Source organism: Vicugna pacos, unplaced genomic scaffold (genome assembly GCF_048564905.1).
Source record: "Vicugna pacos unplaced genomic scaffold, VicPac4 scaffold_192, whole genome shotgun sequence".
Lineage (NCBI taxonomy): Eukaryota > Metazoa > Chordata > Mammalia > Artiodactyla > Camelidae > Vicugna > Vicugna pacos.
In genome coordinates this window covers 840,281-861,332 of record NW_027328871.1, presented here as the reverse complement: position 1 = coordinate 861,332, position 21,052 = coordinate 840,281, and the positions used below count along the sequence as shown (strand labels likewise).

The 21,052-nt window shown below is 32.4% G+C and overlaps 1 long non-coding RNA gene across 1 annotated transcript in view; it reads left to right on the top strand.

Moving 5' to 3' along the window:
- Positions 1 to 14,381: 14,381 nt before the first annotated feature.
- The window catches only part of LOC140695248 (uncharacterized), a 36,531-nt gene continuing 29,860 nt past the window's right edge, over positions 14,382 to 21,052 (top strand). The window contains exons 1-2 of the long non-coding RNA XR_012070940.1: positions 14,382 to 14,629; positions 15,885 to 16,075. This is a non-coding gene — a long non-coding RNA (uncharacterized lncRNA). The remainder of the gene's footprint in view (positions 14,630 to 15,884; positions 16,076 to 21,052) is intronic.

Here is a 21,052-nt window from a genome sequence, read left to right as displayed (position 1 = left end):
CAATTATATATACCCCCATATTAATCCCTTTGAAATTTTTAAAAATATTTTTAATATTATTATTTTTCAAAACTCTGCACCAACTTGCTTTTCTATTAGTCATTATACAATGTCTTCAAACTTTTATTTCTCCCTTCTTTAAAATTCTTTATGTCTCTCTCTCTCTTTTTTCTCTTTTCTTAGTTGTATTTCTACATAGGCATTGTGTAGATAAACACCTTTAAGAGCACAGTAGATAATTGATACTCCATAAACCACAGTGCCAGAGAGGTAGGAGCAAGATGAAGAAGCAAACATTCTCAATTAAAAAACAAGAGAAATCCCCTGAAAGAATGATCAGTGAAATAGATATCGATAGCCTACTAGATCAAGATTTCAAACAAGAGTGATCAAATTATTGAAGGAAATAAAAGATAGAGTTTAGAGATATAAAATATGTAAAAAATGAAATGGAAGATATAAAGAAAAGCTGAGTAGAATAGGTAAACCTATTTACTGAGATGAGAAATGATCTAAAGTGGTCACAAAGCTGACTAGACATTGCAGAGGAATGAATTATTGACTTAGAAGACAGGACAATAGAAAGCATCCAATCAGATTGTCTACAAGAGAAACAATTGAATAAAGCATGAGACCTAAGGGATAATAAAAAGCATGCCAATCATGGCATGATAGAAATCCCAGAAGGGGAGGAATGATCAAAGGGGATTGCAAAGGTGTTTGAAGAAATAATGACTGAAAACTTCCCAAACAGATACAAGGAATCAGATATCCAAGTACACTAACCTCAGAGTGTCCCAAACAGGAAGAATGCAAATACCAACACCAAGACATAAAATTAAGATGTCCAGAGTCAAGAATAAAGAAATGATCCTAAAGGCAGCAAGAGAATAGCAAAGAGTGAGTTATAAGGGAATCCCCATAAGGCTCCCAGCTGATTTCACTACATCAATACTAAAGGCCTGAAGGGAGTGGAAAGATATATTCAATGTCCTGAATGAAAAAAAGTTGTATCCTAGGATACTTTAATCAGCATGTTTATCCTTCATGGTAGAAGGATACATAAAGAAATTCACAGACAAGAAAATGCTACAAGAGTTTAGCAACACTAGACCCATGCTAGAAGAAATATTTAAAAGTCTACTCTAAATAGAAAAGCAGCAGGATACAACAAATATGTGAAACTCACAGCAGGAAAAGTGCTAACTCATGAATTACAAATAAAATACACACAAAATTTTAAAACAAGTGATACAAATCATTGAGAATGGGAGAGGGAGGCAGGAAAAGACAGAATTTTTTTTTTTTGTTCTTTCTTTTTAAAATATTTTGTTCTCTGTAGGATGGGTTTGAGATCATGTTACTATAAGTTTAATAAAATCACTTATAATAATGGTCTAAAAGACTTATAAAAAAGGGTAACAACAAGAAAAAACTTATCAGGGTGTCAATAAAACTAAATAAAATACATGATAATACAAAGGAAAATGACCAAACCATAAAAGGAAGATAAAAGGAACAAAGAGGAAATACCAAATCAACTGCAAAAATAATGTCAAAATAGCAATAAACACAAACCTATAATCGATTATTTTAAATGTTAATGGACTAAATGCTCCAGTCGAATGTCATAGAGTGATATGCTGGATAATAAAGCAAGAACTTTCAAAATGCTACATACAAGAGACCCAATTGAGAGAGAAGGACACATAGAGATTGAGAGTGAAAGGATGGAAAAGAGTATTCCATTCAAATGGAAAAGCCAAAAAAGCAGGTGTTACAGTAGTCATTTCAGATAAAGTAGTCTTTAAAACTAAGGCCATAAAGGAAGGTAAAGAAGGACATTTTATTCTGATTGAAGGAGTTATACAAGATGAGGATAGCACACACGTTAATATATATGCACCAAATAGAGGAGCTCCTAAATACATAAAATAATTACTAACAGATATAAATGGGGATACTAATGGGAATCTAAACATATTTGGAGATTTCAACACTGAATTAACATCACAGGACAGATCACTGAGATAAAAAATAAATTAGGCAACAGAGAAGTTAAATAATACAATAGAAATATTACACTTGGTGGATATTTTCAGAGCATTGCACCCCCCACAAAATAGTATATACATTCTTTTCAAGTGCACATGGGACATTTTCCAGGATTCATGATATACTTGGGCACAAAAGAAACCTCAGCAATTTTAAGAAGACAGAAATTACCTCAAGCATGTTTACTGAACACAATGCCATGAAGCTATAAATCAACAACAGAGAAACAAATGATAACAAAAGGAAAACATGGAGATTAAAAAATATATTATTAAAAAACCAATGGGAAAATAAAGAAATCAAAGCTGAAATGAAAAAGTACCTTGAGACAAAAGAAAATGAAAGCAAAACGGCACAAAATTTATGGGACACAGCAAAAGCAGTGCTGATAGGGGAGTTTATAGCGATACAGGCCTTCCTCAAAAAAGAAGGACAATCACAAAAAAATAATTTAACTCACCAGCTGAATGAACTAGAAAAATAAGAACAAAAAATCGCCAAAGACAGCAAAAAGAAGGAAATCATAAATACTGGGGAGGAAATAAAATAGAGATTAAAAAGAGCATAGGAAAAAATTAAACCAATCCAAAAGGTGGTTTTTTAAAAAAGTAAGTAAAATCGACAAACCTCTGGCAAAACTCAAAATGAAGAAAAGAGAGAGAGCACAAATTTGCAAAATAAGATAGGAGAATGGAGAAATTACAACAAATAAAATAGAAATACAGAATATCATATGAGAATATTCTGAAGACTATATGGAATCAAACTGTATGACCTAGACGAGATGGACAAGTTTCTGGAAACATACTGTCCACCAAGACTGAATCTAGAAGAAATTAACCCCTTGAACAAGCAGAGCACTAGAAATGAAATCAAAATAGCAATATAAAACCTCCCTATGAATAACAGCCCAGGACAGGATGGCTTCACTAAGGAATTCTACCAAACATACAAAGAAGGACCCATATCAGTTTTACTCAAACTCTACCAGAAGATTGAAAAGGAAGGAATACTCCCAAAGTCATTCTATGAAGCCACATTCACCCTGATACCACAACCAGGAAAAGACACTACCAAACAAGAGAATTAAAAGCCAATATCACTGATGAACACAGATGCCAAAATCCTCACCAAAATAGTAGCAAATAGAATCCAAAAACACAGAAAAAAGATTATACATCTTGACCAAGTGGGGATCATGCCAGGGACACAGGTGTGGTTCACCATATGCAAATCAATCAATGTAATACAGCACATCAAAAAGAGAAAGGAACAAAACCGCATGATCATCTCAATAGATGCAGATAAAACATTTGCTATAATTCAACACAAAAGTATGATAAAAATTTTAACCAAAGTGGACATAGAGGCAACATATTTCTGCATCATGAAAGCTATAGATAACAAATCTACAGACAGCATAGTACTCAACGGTGAGAAAGTCAAAATCTTCCCACTAAAAACTGGGACAAGTCAATGATGCCCACTCTCACCATTTCTATTAAACACAGTATGGGAAGTCCTAGCAACAGAATTCGGACAAGAAATAAAGTTATTCAAGTTGAATAGAATGAAGTAAAACTGTTACTATATTAACTTAGATGACCTGATCATCTATATAGAGAACCCTAAAGATTTTCCAGAACAAAACTACTAAAGCTAATAAAGACAATTCGCCAAGTAGCATGATTCATGATTAATATATAAAAACTGTCACATTTCTTTACCCTAACAGTGAAATATTCCATAATTTTAAAAAATTCATATGAAATCAGGTCAAAAAATGAAAAACCTAAGAAAAACCAAGATAAAAAAATCAATAGGATACTGATAAATAAATTTGAAGATGATGCAAAGAAATGGAATGAAATCTCAAGGTCTAGTTGAGATTAATTAATATTGTTAAAATATGCATACTACAAAAGATGTCTACAGATATAAAGTGATTCAGCTCGAACTACATGATATTTTCCTCATAACTAAAAATACTCCTAAGATTTGTATGGCACTGAAAAAGAACAAGAACTGCAAAAGTAACAATGAGGAAAAAGAAAAATTTGGAGGTATAACCCTAAACCCTCCCAGATCGCAGAATATATTGCAAATATACAGTAATCAAAACAGCACAATACTGGAAAACATACAAGCAACTATATCACTGGAACAGAACACATAGGCAGAAATGAATCATCACATCTATGGTCAACTAAACTATGACAAAGGAAACAAAAATATACAATGCCTAAAAGACCATCTTCAGCAAGTGATATTGATAAAACTAGACAGCTACATGTAAATCAATGAAATTAGAACACTCCCTCACACTGTACACAAATAAACTCAAGATGTTTTAATTATCTGAATCTAATACATGACACAATAAAACTCCTGGAAACTAACATATGCAAAACAAGAGAGAAATTGTAGTAAAATTTTCTTACGTCATTCTTCCAAGCTGAAAACAATAAAAGCAAAATAAATAAAAGCAAAAAAAATAAACTTAAAATCTTCTACACAGCAAAATAAACAGAATGAAAAGATGAACTTAAATCTAAGAACACATTAGGAAACTACGCAATCAACAAGAGGCTAATTTCTAAAATACACACATCGTTCATTCAACTACATTTCAAAAATCTACAAACAACTCAGACAGAAAATGAGCAGAAGACAATTCTCTAAAGAAGACACACAGATGACAAATAGGAACATAAAAAAAAATGTTCACATTGCTAATCATTATACAAAGGCAAGACAAAAATAAAATAATGTTTTACCTCACACTAGTGAGAAGGGCTGTCATCAAAATGTCTCAAATAATAAAGACTGTGGAGGTTGTAGAGAAAAAGGGACTCTCCAACGCTCTTGGTGGGTATGAAAATTGGTGCAATAACTTTGGTAACAGTATGGAAGCTCCTTTAAATAATAAAATTAGACCTATCATATGACCCAGAAATCCCAGTTCTGGGCATATAAAACATAAAACCTGAAAACAAAGAATCCTAGGGTAAAACATAAGAAGTACACTTGACTTAATTTGATACTTTATATGTCTCCTCTGGCAAGGGAAGCAGAAGCAAAAGTAACAAAATATGATTAGATCATTCTAAACAGATTTACACTGAAGAGGAAATGATCAATAAAATGAAAATTCAACCAAAACAATGGGAGAATATATTTTCAAGTGATATTTTCCAATCAACTGTTAATATTCAAAATATATGGCAAACACATACACCACAACAACAAAAAAGACCAAACAATCCAATTTAAAAAAATGTCCATAGGAACTGAATAGATAGATCTGAATCAATTTTCTGAAGAAAACATACAGTTGGCAAAATGACACATGAAAATATGTTCAGAGTTATAAATTTTTAGGAAAGTCATAAACCAAAAATGAGACAAGACCTCACACTTCTCAGAAGGCTCTCATCAAAAAGTAAAGAAATAGATGTTGGAAAGATTGTGGAGAAAAAGAATAACCGAGGACACTGTGTATGCAAAGAATGCAAAGTATTAATTCCATTGCATATAAACATCAAATTTTCTTCATCTAGTTTTTTTCAAGGGATGTTGGGTTTGTAGGCCCCTGTCTGAAGGCTGTAGAGATTAAGCCCATCGGCTGAACTGATAAACAAGCTGTGAGGAATGTCACATATTCAGGCTGGATAAGAAATGGCCTACTCAATGTATCCAGTATAGATGGCTGGATACCCAATGATGGGTAAGTTCCTCAGAGGAGGACAAACTACGGCAGGCACAGCCGCCGGCTGGATAAGAGATGGCCTGCTTAATGAAGTTCCGTGATGAACTTGAAAACAATCCTTGATCATTTAACATCCTGTGCTTTCTGCAGGAGCATCAGGACATAAATAGCTTAAGATTATTAACACTGTTATAACTTAGATGATATATGAGGTATTGTGCATGTCCTATATAAACCCTTCTTCTAATAATCAATGAACAGAGAACTGCTTCGCTTCTCTCCACACAGTGTTTTTGTATATATGTTATCGTGCCACTGACAGGGTTAATTTAATTTGTTGGGAGTGTCTTAAAAGGATGTTGCATTATATACAATGCTCTTTCTGCACCTATTGAGATGATTATGTGAGTTTTGCTTTTCATTCTATTAGTGTGGCATGTCACCTTTATTGATTTGAATATTTTGAAGTCTCCTTAAACCCAGGGATAAATCCCTTTACTCATGTATGTGTATGATACATTAAATGTGTTGTTGAATTCATTTTGCTTGTGTTTTGTTGAGAATTTTGGCACATATTTTCATCAGGGATAATATTCTATATTTTGCATATAATGTCTTTTCTAGCATTGTATTGCAAATAAAGCTGGCACCATAAAATAAGTTTGGAAACTTTCACCCCCTTCAAATTCTTGGAAGATTTGGTGAAGACTTGGTGAAAAATTGTCTTCAAATTTATGACAGAATTCACCAGTAAAGTCATCTAGTATATATTTTCTTGTTTGGGAGGTTTGGATTTCTGATTTACTCATACACACTTTTGCTCTATTTAAATTTCTAATTTTTTCTTGATTCAGTATTGGAAGACATATGATTCTGGGAATTTGTCTTTTGTTCTAGGTCATTCAAATTGTTGGCTAGTGGTAATTTCTTATGATGCTCTGTAGCTCTACACATCTACAATATATTCTCTTTTATTTCTAATTTAATTTCAATCTTTATTTTCTTAGCCAACCTAAATGTTTGTCCAATTTATGTTTAAAAGAAACAGACTTATGTATATTTTATATCTTTTCAATTATTTCTCTTGTTATTTCCCTTACTCTGATTCATTCAATTTTCTCATTATTCTTTCTGTTTTCTCCTAGATTCTTGATGTGTAAAGATAAGTAGTGTGAATATTTGTATTTCTTTTATTATTAAATATTATTTATATAGTTATTATTTATTCATTTACTTACATAATCATTTACTTATTTACTTATTTATTCATTTATTTATCAATGAAGTACTACCATTTACAATGTGTCAATCTATGGTTTATAGCAGAATGTCCAAATTCATGCATATGTTTTTGTGCCTATTAAAATAAACTTCATGATATTTACATACAGCCCTGTGTCATACAAAAGGCATTTTGAAAAAATCTATTGTTATATATAGTTGATAACATATATAACTCTACAGCTCCCAAATACATCGTCTCTTAGCCCCTTTCTTCAGTAACCATGAGATTATTAAGTAGGTCTGCAAGTTTGTTTCACTTTTGTAAATGGAATCATAGTGTTCTCATCCAAAATTTTTTTAATGTTCTACATATGTGATGTCATGTATTATTTTTCTTTCTCTTTCTGGCTCACTTCAATTAGAATGACACTATTTGGGACATCCATTTTGCTGCATTTGTCATTGTTTTATCATTTTTTATGGCAGAATATAATTCCATTGTGTAAATATGGCATAAATTCTGCATATTGTCATCTCTTGATGGACAATTAGTGTGCTTCCATGTCGTGGCTCTTGTCTATAGCACTGCTAAGAATATTGGGGTGCAGGTGTCTTTTTGAATTAGGGTTCTCTTTGATATATACCCAGATGTGGGATTGCTGGATCATATGTTAAGTCTAGTTTTATTCTTTTGAGGAATCACCGTCCTGTTTTCCACAAAGACTGCAACAAACTCTATTCCTACCAACAGTGTAGGAGTGGTCACTTTCTCTACAGCTTCCCCAGCATTTATTGTTTGTGGAGTTTTGAATGATGGCCATTGTGACTATTGTGAGTTGATACTTCATTAAAGTTTTGAATTTCCCTTCTCTGATAAAGATAGTGAGCAATTGTTTTTTCATATTTCTATGTGGTATTTGTATGTCTCTAATGGAGATTTGCTTGCTTAGGGCTTTTGAAAATTTTCATATTGGGTTTCTTGTTTTTTTTTTATTATTATTAGGTTGTATGAACCCTTTATATTTTAGAAATTTAGCCTTTTTCAGTTGCATCACTTCTAAATATTTTCTTTAATCCTGTAGGTTGTCATTTTGACTTGTTTATGGTTCACTTTACTGTGCAAAAGCTTATAAGTTTAATTAGGTCCCATTTATTAAATTTGCTCTTACATCCATTACCTGGGTAGGCTGTTCTATAAGATAATTGCTGAGATTCATCTCAGAGTGTTTTGCGTATGTTTTCTTCTAGGAGATTTACTGTGTCTTGGCTTATGTTTAAGTCTTCAAGTCATTTTGAGTTTATACTTGTGTATGGAGTGAAGGAGTGTTCCAACTCCATTGCTCTGATGCTGCTATCCAGTTTTCCCAACACCAGTTGGTGAAGAGATGGAATTTTCTCTGTCATATTCTTGGCTACTCTGTCAAATATTAATTGAACATAGGCCTGTAGATTTACTCCTAGGCTCTCTATTCTGTTGCATTTGTCCATATGCCTGTTTCTGTACCAATATCATGTCGTTTTGATTATTGTAGCTCTGCAAAAGTGTATGGAGTCCAGGCGGGTTATTCCTCCAGCCTATTTCTTTGTCTTCAATATTGTTTTGGAAATTATGGATTTTTTTTTGATTATATATAAGTCATATAATCATTTGTTTCATTCCTAAAAAGAAATGTTTTGCATAATTTGATAGGAACTCCGATTAAGTCTGTGGATTGCCTTGGGCAGTATGGCCATTTAAACAATAGTATTTCTTCAATTATTAGACCATTGGGTATCTTTTCAATTCTTCAAATCTTTCTTGATTACCTTAATCAATGTTTTCTTGTTTTCTATGTATAAGTCATTTGCTTCCTTGGTCAGAGTTTTGATTAAACATTTTATAGTTTTGGGTGAAGTTATAAAAGGGGATGTTTCTATGCTTTGTTTTCCTGTTGATTCAATGGTAGTGTAAAGAAATCTAAATGGTTTGTACATTACTCTGTCTACCTTTCCCATTTCCTTTTATTGCCTAAGTTATATTTTGTGAAGCTTTTACAATTTTCTATATATAGTGTCATGTCTGATTATCGTGACAATTTTACCTCTTCTTTCCCAGTCTGAATTTTTATTTCTTTTTCTTGCCTGATCGTTGTGGGTAAGAATTCCAAGACTATATTGAATTGAAAGTGTGAGAATGGGCATCCTTGTCTTGTCTCAGGTTTTTGTGGGAAGTTTTCCAGTTTTTCACCATTGAGTATTTTGCTGGCTATAAGTTTGTGGTAAATAGTTTTCATTATGTTGAAATATGGTCCCTCTATGCCCACTGTGATAAGAACTTTTATTGAAAATAGGTGTTAAATTATATCAAATGCTTTTTCTGCATCTACTGAGATGATCATATCGTTTTTGTCTTCTCTTTTTTTGATATGGTGTTTCATAATTTATTAATTGATTTGCATATGTTAAACCATCCTTGTGTTCCTGGGATGAACCCAACTTGTTCATGGTGAATGATTTTTTTTTAAATGCTGTTGGATTCTGTTTGTTAATAATTTCTTAAGGACATTTACATCTATGTTTATCAATGATATTGGCCTATAGTATTCTTCTTGGGGTAGTGTCTTTGGTTTTCTTATCGGTTTGATTTTGACCTTATGGTGTGAGATTGGGAGTACTCCTCCATATCAATCTTTTGGAAGAATTTGAGTTGGAATTGTATGGATTTTTCCTTCTATGTTTGGTCAATTTCCTCAGTGAAGCTATTTGGGTCTGAATTTCGTTTGCAGAGATTTTTTATTTAATTGATAATTCTATTCCAGTTTTGGTGATCTGTCTATTCAAATGGTTAATCTCTTCTTGATGCAATATTGCTGGGATGAATGTTTCCAAAAACTTCTCCATTTCTTCCTGGTTATCCAGTTTGTTTCCATACAGTTGCTTATGGTATTCCCTTATGATGTATTGTAAATTTGTTGTACACTTTGTAGTTTCTCCATTTTCATTTCTTATATTATTTTTGTTCTCTCTCTTTTCTTGCTGGTGAGCCTGTCCAGAGATTTGTCTATTTTGTTTACTACTTCAAAAAAGAGTTTGATTGATTTTTTTTCTATTTTTTAACTTTATTTTATTCTTCCTCCCTTCATCTTTATTTTTTCCTTCTTTCTGCTGACTTTTGGTTTTGTTTGCTCTTCTTTTCTTGATTAGTTTACATAGAAAATTAGATTATTTATTACAAAATGTTCTTCTACTTTTAGGAGGGTCTTGTCACTCTGAACTTCCCTCTTAAGAGTGCTGTTACTGTATTCCATAGACTTTGTGTAGTGTTTTGTCATATTTTTCAAGATATTTTTTAATTTATTCTTTTATTTCATCACCTACCCCCCTTGTTTTAGTACCATGTTTTTAATCTGGATGCTGTTATTTTCCTCCCTGGTTTTCCGTGATTGATTTCTAGTTTCATGCTATTATACTCAGAAAAGCTGCTTGAAATTATTATTATCTTCTTAAATTTGTTGAGGCTTCTTCAGTGCCTGAGTTCATAATCTTTCCTAGAAAATGTTCCATGTGCACAGGAAAAGAATGTATATTCTCTTTTGGGGAGAAGTACTGTTTTGAAAATGTCAACCATCTCTAATTATTTTATAATGACTTTTAGTATCTTTGTTCCCTTATTAATTTTCTGTGTGAAAGACCAGTCCAGTGGTGGTAATGGGAAGCTGTAGTCTCCTACTGTGATTGTGTTCCCAGGGATTTCTCTCTATTTATCTATTAGTATTTGCTTTTCTTTTAGGTGCTCCTATATTGAGTGCATATATCATAATGAGTATAATATCCTCACGTTGTATTACTTCTTTAATCATTATGTCATGTCCTTGTTTATCTTTCTCTATGGCCTTTCTTGTAAATTCTATTTTGTGTGAAGTCAGTACTGCTAGTCCTGCTTTCCTGTCAAGTGCATTTGCATGGAATATAATTTTCCATCTTCTGATTTTCAATTGATGTGTGTTCCTCTTACTAATGTGGGTCTCTTGTATGCTTCATAATGTAGGGTCTTGTTATATTATCCCATCTGACAATATATATCTTTTTATTGAAGCACTAAGTCCATTAACATTTGTGATAATTATTGATAGACTGGTGTTTATTTCCATTATGAACTTCATTTCCCAGGTGATTTGGTATTTCCTTTTTGTTAATTTTTTTTCTCCTTGTGGCTTGATAAGTTTTCTTTTACTATTTTGGTTTTTTTTTTTCTTTGTGACTTCATTGTTAGTATTTGATTTATGGTTACATTGTTTTGTATTTATATTGACCCGTACTATATCTGTTTATTTTAGCTGAAAAGAACACAAACTCAAATCCATCCTACAGAGAACAGAAACAAGAAGAAAACTCCCTGTATTGTCCTGTTTCACTCTGTGACACTTAAAAATTTTAATGTCCTGTTTTACAACATAATATTTATTCTGTTGTAAGTCATTGACTCTATTGCCTTTCTAATTATGCCTTTCTCTTCTTTATAGTGTCCTGCTTCTATTTTATTTAGAGTAGATCTTTCATTATTTCTTTTTCTCTTGCTAAATTCTTTTAGTATTTGCTTGTGTGCAAGTTATTTATCTCTCCTTCAATTCTCAAAGATAGCCTTGCTTCATAAAGTATCTTAGAACCCAGTTTTATTTTATTGATGACTTTGAATATGTCTTGTCACTGCCTTCTGCCTGCTGTATTTGTGTAGGAAACTAGTTTACAAATTTTATATATATAATTATATATATTTATGTAAAGAGCACCTAGAAATGAAGTTAATATATAAGGTGAAAACCTATACATAAAAAAACAGAAAACATTGATGAAGAAATTAAAATTTATCCAAAGAAATGAAAAGATCTCTTGTGTTAACGATGTGAAACAATGTGGTTGAAACAACCATACTACCCAAAGGAATCTACATTTAGTGTGATTCATATCAAAATACCCATGAGAATTTTTCATTAAATAGATCAAATAATTTCAAAATTTATATATAATCACAAAGACCATAAGTTGACAAAATAATTTTGAATAAGAGTATTAAATTTAATGGTGTAAAGTTCTCTGATGTTAAACACTCCTACAAAGCTTTAGTAATTAAAACAACATGTTACTGGCTCAAAAACAGACACCAATCAAAAGAAGAGAATAGATCAACCAGATATAATTCCTCACACCTATGATCAGTTAACCCATGGTAAAGTAAGCAAGAGTACAAAATGAAGACATTCTCCTCAATAATTAGTGCTGGAGAGATTGAACATGTAAAAGATTGATTAGAATATTTCCTCACATTGTATACAATCCATGAGCAAAGAATATCATTCTATTTATTTTGTTTTCTTTTATTTCTTGCACCTGAAATTTATAGATCTATGTTAAGATCTTTTATTTCACATACCAAATGTATTCCTATATTATTCTATTTGATATAAGTTAACACACAATTGTTTTCCTAATTTCTCTTTCTGATAATGTGTTGTTACTATACAAAAATGCAATGAATATTTGTATATTGATTTTGTATTCTGCAAGTTTACTGAGTTTGTTGGGTATTTCTAACAGTCACTGGAGGTGTCTATGGAGTTTTCTATCTATGCATAATTATGTCATCTGTAAGAATTCACTGCTTTTTTACAAGTAGGATGACTTTTATATTTTTCTTGACTGATTGTTCTGGCTAGGACTTCTAGTAATGTAATTTAGGACTTGTGTAAGTGAGCTAGTTTTTCTTATTACTGGACCAGAGTAAAACATTCCTGTATGCTAATATTGAAATTAATGTTAGTCATGGTTTTTTCATATATGGCTTTTATTATGTTTAGTTACATTCTTTGTAGAGCAAATTTGTAAAGAATATTTTTATAAAATAGTTATGATCAGATCTGTCAATAATTTTCCTACATTTTTTGAGATTGTTATTTTTGAGTTCTTTGTTTTTTAAGGGATGATATCACATATATTGATTTGTGTATGTTAAATAATATTTATGTATCAGGACTAAACACAACTTAACTATAGTTTATAATACTTGTAATATGCCATGAATTCAGGTTGCTAATATTTATTTAGAATGGAATTTATAGATACTGAAGGAAAAATTTTCTTTGTAGCTTGAGTGTACATTTATTTATTTAAAAATTTTATCACTCATTTTGAATTTGGCTTCAGTTTAACGGAATTTATTACTAAATAAAAATATAAAGTTTTGTAGAACAGCATTTACTTCAGTTTACTGATACAGAACATAGCTATTATTTACAATTAGTGAACAAAACACTTGCCTTAAAATGCCGTATTATACTAACAATGCCAACTGTTCCAGAACTGAGAAATGTACTGCTACTTAAAATGAATTGCCTGGTCTTTTTCACCCCAAACCACATATACTGTTGTTTCTTTGTTTTTCATTGTTTATTTCTTTGCCCCTTAATGGAGGCACTGCTTATTGAACCAAGGATCTTGTGCATAAATGTATTTATCAACATCATTTTGGAACACATAACAGAACCCACAAGAGTATGGATAATAAACATGACAAAAAATTTATTTCTTCTAGCGACTGAAAAACCTCTGAGTGAAAGAATGGCAAACATAAACATTTGTAAATATACAATAATATGTTCTCTTTTGTAATTTTAAAGTAGAATATTAAATTACATTTTTTTTACTTATAGCAATGAAATGAAATTTAAAACAAAAATTCCCCCCTTTGGGATTTCTTAAATTTGATTGCTTATTTTAACCTAATTTTATTTCAGAAATATTTACCATTTATTTACAAACATACCAAATAAACAGATATTTATTCTGCTAATATTTTGAATATAGAGTTATTTATTGTAAAGTACACAGATAAATACATACTTCCATTTCCAAATCAAATTATTTTTCACCTTAATTACAACTGATCATGAAAGTGTTATAAATTTTATGTAGAGGTTTTAAACAGTTTTCACTGTAAATTCCAAAATTTAAAATTATTTTATATATTTTCTGCATTATTTATACTCTGTTCCCCAATCTGGTGTAAATTTATGTACAAAAGGATGGATATTGGTTTTATTTCATAGACCCCAAAATTAAATTATTAAAAAGATTTTGTGTGGATAATATTTGCAGATCACACTATAAAAATAAACATCCTACATGTTTCATTTTAACTGGATAAATGAGAAGTAAACACTGACTGAACATTACACTTGAGTTGCTAGGAGACCAGTCGTTTTGTGATGTCACAGCTACTCAGGTTGAGAACCATTGTGATGGCCTAGCAGTTTATCTGTGCAGACCTACCAAAGCAGCATTTGAAGATGCAGTGCTCAAAATCATGCAGAATAAAAAGGTAGCTGTAGATAAAGTTACTTTAGATGGCATATTTTTCTTCAGAAATTCAAGTTGTGTCTCATAAAGATGGACCAATTGGTTCAGGAAACCCCGGTAGATCTCTATTGTGTAATCAAACATTCCTTGTGGACTTGGACTTGAAGACTATGATTGAAGAAAATGCTGTTCAGTATTTGTCTGAAAGATCCTTGATTAAAAGACCATGTTACATACATTGTGTCTCTGAACCAGATGAAGATAATGATTTTCGTTCTCTGTCATTTCCAAGAAAACTCTGGAAAAAAGGTGCGAGTGACAAACTTAAATCCATCTGGTGGGGTGATAATGGACCTTCCATAGTGATTGATGAAGATGTCTTTAAGAAGGAAGTTTTGGAAAGAAAGCCCCCTTTCAGAATATTTCAAATTGGAAGTATGAAAAGTTTAGTTAGACAGCTTAACCTTTATGGGTTTGGTAAAGTGCAGCAGAATTTTCAAAGATCTGCTTGTCTAGTTGACTTTCTGGCAAAAGAAAAAGAAGTCTCTGTTTTAAGAAAGGTATACAGAAATTTTAGATACCACTTGGTAACTTATATATAAAATTTTATTCTGTATATCATCCTATGGTAATATAAATGTTAAGATAGATTTTGAAAATTGTATTAAACTACTAAGGCTAAAATACTTTATTTTTTCTAAAAAATGAGGACAGTACCTTAAGAAGTCAAAATTATGAGAAACTTTGCTTGAAACTCTGAATCTTAACAGAAATCAAAATAAAGGTATTAATGCTGCTTTTAAAACGTGGCATAAACCATTACTGCAAATACTACCTTCTTAAATTTGATGACTATTCTATTTAAATGTGTAGTTTCCAAACAAGAAACTTAAAAATATCGTCAGCAATGTTCATATTTTGATGATATTATCTTTGCATTGTAAACGTGAAATCTGAGGATTTACAGGTTAGGCTAATTTTTGACTTGTATTTTGATTTAAAATATTACTAAAAATTTTCACCTTTGGTTGTAGCTGCAGTTCTATCATAATCCAAATTTTAAATGAGGCTGTCCCCAGATTTTACTTAGAGTAAATAGAAGAGTTGGGATTAAAAATGATTCTCTGGTATCTTCATTGGCTGAAGATTTCAAAAAGAAGCACTTTAAAGCAGGGGGTAATGTGGATAATCATAATTCTGGTTTTGTGGCTAACGCTAGTGGAGAAAGTGCTTTTTAACCTACTGCAAATTTTAACATGCCTCTAATAAGAAGGCCCTCTACCACCCAGATAATTGGTGATACAACTACCCTTATCAGAGGTGATTTTTCTCCTCCATCATCAAGGTCAGTTAGACCAACAGAACAAATTGCAGTGGATCAACGTGCTATTTTAAATGAGTTGACCACTGTCCACTGGCACTATCAATGCAGCTAAACTGAAGCAAATGGCCGTGTTGTGAACTTCATTACAACTAAATATTCTACTTCTCTGTACAGCATATTGTCTCCCATACAGAGCAATTATTTTGGACTGATGGTGGAGCCTTATACTTTTCCAAATAGATATCACAACATATCTGCCAATGAAGGTCGTTTTTATAAACTTCAACCTGGGAGCAACCCACGGATTCTAGTGCCAGTGATAGCTGATACATCAGCTACCTCTCTTTCAAGGCCAACTCATCAGCCATCTTCAGTTTATGAACGTCATCCTAATTACAACTGATCTACCACAGGATTACCATATTATACAGGTAACAAAGATTAAAATGATGTTGAAAAATGTCGACAAATATCTGCCAATTTCTTGTTTGAACGATAAACATAGATGTGTAGCTGTATTTTCCTTTTATTTTTTAATAGAATTAAGAGTTAAATGGGGAGTAAGTTACCATTTAAAAAAAAAGAGATATTTGATATGATCATTTGATGAAACAATATGGGAGTAAATTTAAATAATTTCTTGTAAGGAAGAAGAGAAAATGGAAGAATTTGGAATAAGACTAAAACATGGAGAGTGGGAAAAGTACTAAATGGTTTCTGGTTCATACTGGAAAGTATTAAAAGTGTTAAGTTAGGATAGGTTGGAACAGTAGATAAATGCAGGTATCGGCCCAGGGATCATGGTCTCTATTATGTCATCCCTGGAATCATAAAGGTCACATGATGTAGTCTCAGATGGCACATTCAGCACGTGGTAGAATTTAAGAAGTAATTTTATCAATGGTCTTCTTTGCGCTGTTCTCAAAGCAATCGAATGGGTGCTTTCATTCCCTGCCCTCAAGATTCTACACTATATTTTCTAGTCAATAATTTATATTGCTTTTCTGTTCCAGCCAAAGGCCAGCTTACATCCTCAGGGTGGCACTTAATGCTTTTCCAACTCTAAGCCCACAAACTCAACTTAGTTTAGTCAGTTCTTTATAAATTGGCATCTGACTACCTTGGCATATCTTAATGTTTCACTGTATCTGGAGATACATCCAGGCAAATGCTTGTCAACTATTTTAGCTCCAGCCTCACCACTTTTGCTCCAGCTCATCCTTGGAAGTTGTGTGTCCTCCTTTTACCTACTTACACTTTTCCAGTCTCAGCACAGAAACCACCTCCTCCAGATGTTTTCTGTCTATCCCACTTTCCTTGTCTAACTTGTATACCAGCAAAGTAAGCACAGCACATGCCAAAGGAAGAATTTTACTATTTAGTGAACGAAAAATACATGTTGACTTTAAGCAAAATCTACTTTCCTGAAACAACAAAACTCTCATGGTTTTCAAAATATTTCGTTATGGTCTTTACTCTTCACCACAAACTAGTTCTTTTCATAGTCCAAGGACTAGTAACTCAAGAGAGTAAGTGGAAGTAGGTATAGGAGAAAAAGTATTATTTTCTTCTTAATTCATGCCTCCAGAGGCCTAAAGCATTCCATTCCCATTTGCTGGAATTTTTCCTGTCTCTTCATCACCCACCCACCCCAAAATAGCTGATTCTCTTCCCCTTACCAATAACTATACTGACTTCTAATTAATTTACTTCTTAGAATCAGAAATTTACACAGAAGAGACAGTGCCATTGCAAATATTTAATGTATGTTTATACACCCCACATAAATTGTTCCCCTTCTAACTTTCACACAGGAAGCATCTTAGAGGTACTAGCCCGTTGGTTGGAGTGGTCATATTCAGTAACCCAATTGCAATCTAAAATGTGTGGAGTAGGAGGAAGTGAGGTTAGTGGAATTAAAGATTTATCTAACTGCAAGAACACCAAATTTCTGCAGATATTAGAAATATAAAATATTCATGGAAGACTCTGACTTTTTCCCATTATTTTAAAATTAAAGGTGAAGCATTTTCAGAATGTGAAATGCCCTGAAATGCTGGAAAAATTGTAGGCAAGTTCAGGGAGCCTAAGGCTTCTGCTCATAATCATGCAGTCAGTGTCAGCTGATAAGACTGAAATGGCAAGATTCAGTCCTGAAAATGCGTCACCAGTTGTGAAGAAAGCCTTTGATAATCTGGAGAAAAGGCAAATGGGCCAGGGTAAGCTGTAGCAACATCCCACCAATATGAAATTTACCAAGAGAAGAAAATAGCCCACTTGCAGCAGGAGAACTTTGGACAGCAGTGGTTTTTTCCTACAACAGAAATTTCAAGCTTTTAAGTTTGTGAGCTCAACTCTGATGGTGGCTATGTTTTTGCTTACATTAGCAGTCTGGGGTTCAGATGGGCTGGTTCAGCAGCTAGTTTCCAGCTCTCTTATCAGACAGTGGTTCTTACCACGATCATATTAGCAAGGTTCTATAATGAAAAGTGAAAAGCTACAGTTTACTTTCAAAATTAGAAATCCTAAATAAGAATATTGTTTATTTGTCCATCTGTAGTATTCTACCTTGCAAAAGCTAGACTATTGGCAAAAGTAGAAAAGTAGTCTGGTGTTTGAAAACTATTATCTGAGACCTGCCCACTGAATTCTTCCCACTAAGTACAACAAATATGTCTACCATTGTGTGTGTGTGTGTGTGTGAAAATGGATTGTTAAGCAGCAACTGCTTGTCTTATTTGAGTCATCAGTGAATTATTCCTCTGCATCTAGCAGAATCTCTGTGAGTTAAGAGTTTCATTGAGCCACCAGATTTCCTTCCAATCAGGGATAGGTAGTTTTTATTTCTCCCAGTATACTAATTGTTACCTGTTCATTGAATCCCAAGCTGATATTAGGGCCATTATAATGAACCCTTGAATTGGACTGAGGTATATACATTTTCCTGTCCCCAGAGCCCAGCACAGGACTGTGTCTCCTTTTTAATTTAAGCTTATGTCTAATTTTTTTTGTCTTATTCTCATTGTTGACACAATTTATTATGGCTTTGAACAGCCGTTGTCTTATTTATAGCAACTGAGCCACTGACTTATTCCCGTTCAACTAGAAATTGCAATAACCTTTCTTTCCTTGGACTACCTGGAATAGAGTGAGCGTAGTCATCATTTTGAAAGCAGTCCTCAGTCCTAATAATGCAGAACCTTTACAGTTCTTTGCCCAGCACTTGAGCGAAAATGTTTGTTGTGGATCACAGGGATTATACTCACATCCCCTGTTGCAACCATGAGAAAACACCACATTGTTATCCAAAATCAAGTCTTAGTCAGTATTGCATTCCCATTGCAAAACAGTTAAGAATTGTAGGAGTTCTGAGATTTTACCATGCTGAGATTTTTAGCAACCCAGCAGGTTCCTTTATTACAGATGCTGTCGTGGAGATGAGACCATCGGTCAGAGACAGTGAACTTTATCACTCACAGCAAAAGCAGCCAGGGTTACCATTTGTTTCCATTCTCTAATCTTAGATGAATATACAGAGTGATATTTTGTTGCCTACAGAAGCAGTGGGCTTTTAACATGAAGAAAGTTTAAGGCATGACAAAACACTAATTTTATTAGTATCTTTATATATAATTTATTAGAATCACTTATTTATTAGTATTTTTACCTAGGATAAGTTTATCATGACTCAAGATTTCTTGCTGCAAAAACAATCATGAGAAATGACATGGGAAAAAATGACCATTGGTTTTCCATTTTTTATTCCACTTTTTTTTGAGATATAGTTGGCATAAAACATTGTGTAAGTTTAGGTGCACAGGATAGTGATTTGATTTACAAGTATCATGAAATAAATATCATAGCAACTTTAGGGAGAATTCATTATCTCTTTTAGATACAATTTGAAAGAAATACAACTTGTCTTTTGGTTGTGATGAGAAACATTATGGTCTACTCTCTTAACAACATTCATTTAGCACATAAAGCACTATTAGTTGTAATTTTCATTTTACTATGGGAAATCCTTACAACACGTTTATTTTATGGCTGGAGGTTTGTAGATTTTGAGTGCATTAATCAAATTCTCCTTTCCCAACCTCTGCCTCTGTTGACTGCAAGTCTAATTTTTTTCTATAAAAATGTTTCCTTGTTTTTGAAGTGTACTTTAATCTAAACACTGTGTTGGTTTCTCTTACACAACATACTGTTTGCAGTTTTTAATACATTTCAAGCTGCTCACCAGAATATACCTAGTTATGACTTGTTGCTATGTAAAGAAGTTTTATTGTTAATTACTAATACCCATACAGTATATTTCTTGTCCCTGACTCATTTAATTTGCAATTGGAAAATTTTCTCTCTTAATTTCCCTCAACTTTTTCTTTTCCTTACCCCATTTCCCTCCTTCTTGTGAACAACCTGTTGCTTTCTATAACTATAACTCCTTTTCTGTGTTGTTATGTTCATTTGTTTTAAATTCCACATATGAGTAAAATCATTCAGCATTTGTCATTCTGTTTCTGACTTATTTCACTTAGCATATTACCCTCTTGATCTACGAATTTGTTGCAAATGACAAGAAATTATTCTTTTTAGAGCGGAGTAATAACTCATTGTATTTTTATGTGTGTGTGTGCATATATATAGTGCATATAAATATATATTGTGTGTATGTATATATAAATATTGATAAATCTGCATTTAAGTTGGGTAGATATATATACTATAAACACACATGTTCTTTATCAATCATCTATTGATGAGCAATAAATATGCTTCTATATCCTGTCTATTGTGAATAATGTTGCAGTAAATATAGGTTTGAATTTATCTTTTCTAATTAGTGTTATCATTTTCTTGAAATAATTATCCAGATATGGAAATGTTGGTATATATTTCATTTTTAATTTTCAGATATATCTCCATGTTGTTTTCCACAGTGGCAGCACATATTTACATTCACTCCAGCAGTGCATCATGGTTGTTTTTCTTACATCCTCATGAACACTTATGTTTGTTATCTTTTTGATAATAGTCATTCTGACAGGAGTGACATAAAATCTCATTGTGTTCTGGACTTGCATTTTTCTGATGGTTAGTGATGTTGATCGGTTTCATATGCCTGTTGGTTGCCTTTCCCCCACTGTATATTCAATTTTTGTAATGGGATAAATGACCATAAGTGTCTGATTTCATTTTGAAGCATTCTTTGTGTTCCATTATTCTGTTTGTTCTGTGCCACTACCATATTCTTTTAATTCTGTAGCTTTTAATTGTAGTTTAAAATGAGGGACAGTGATACACCCTCTTAGTTCTTTGTCAAAGCGTTTGTGTTTTTAGTTTGTTTTCTTTTCTTTCTTTTTTTTAATTGATTTCAACTATTTTGTGTTTACATGTAAATTTTAGAT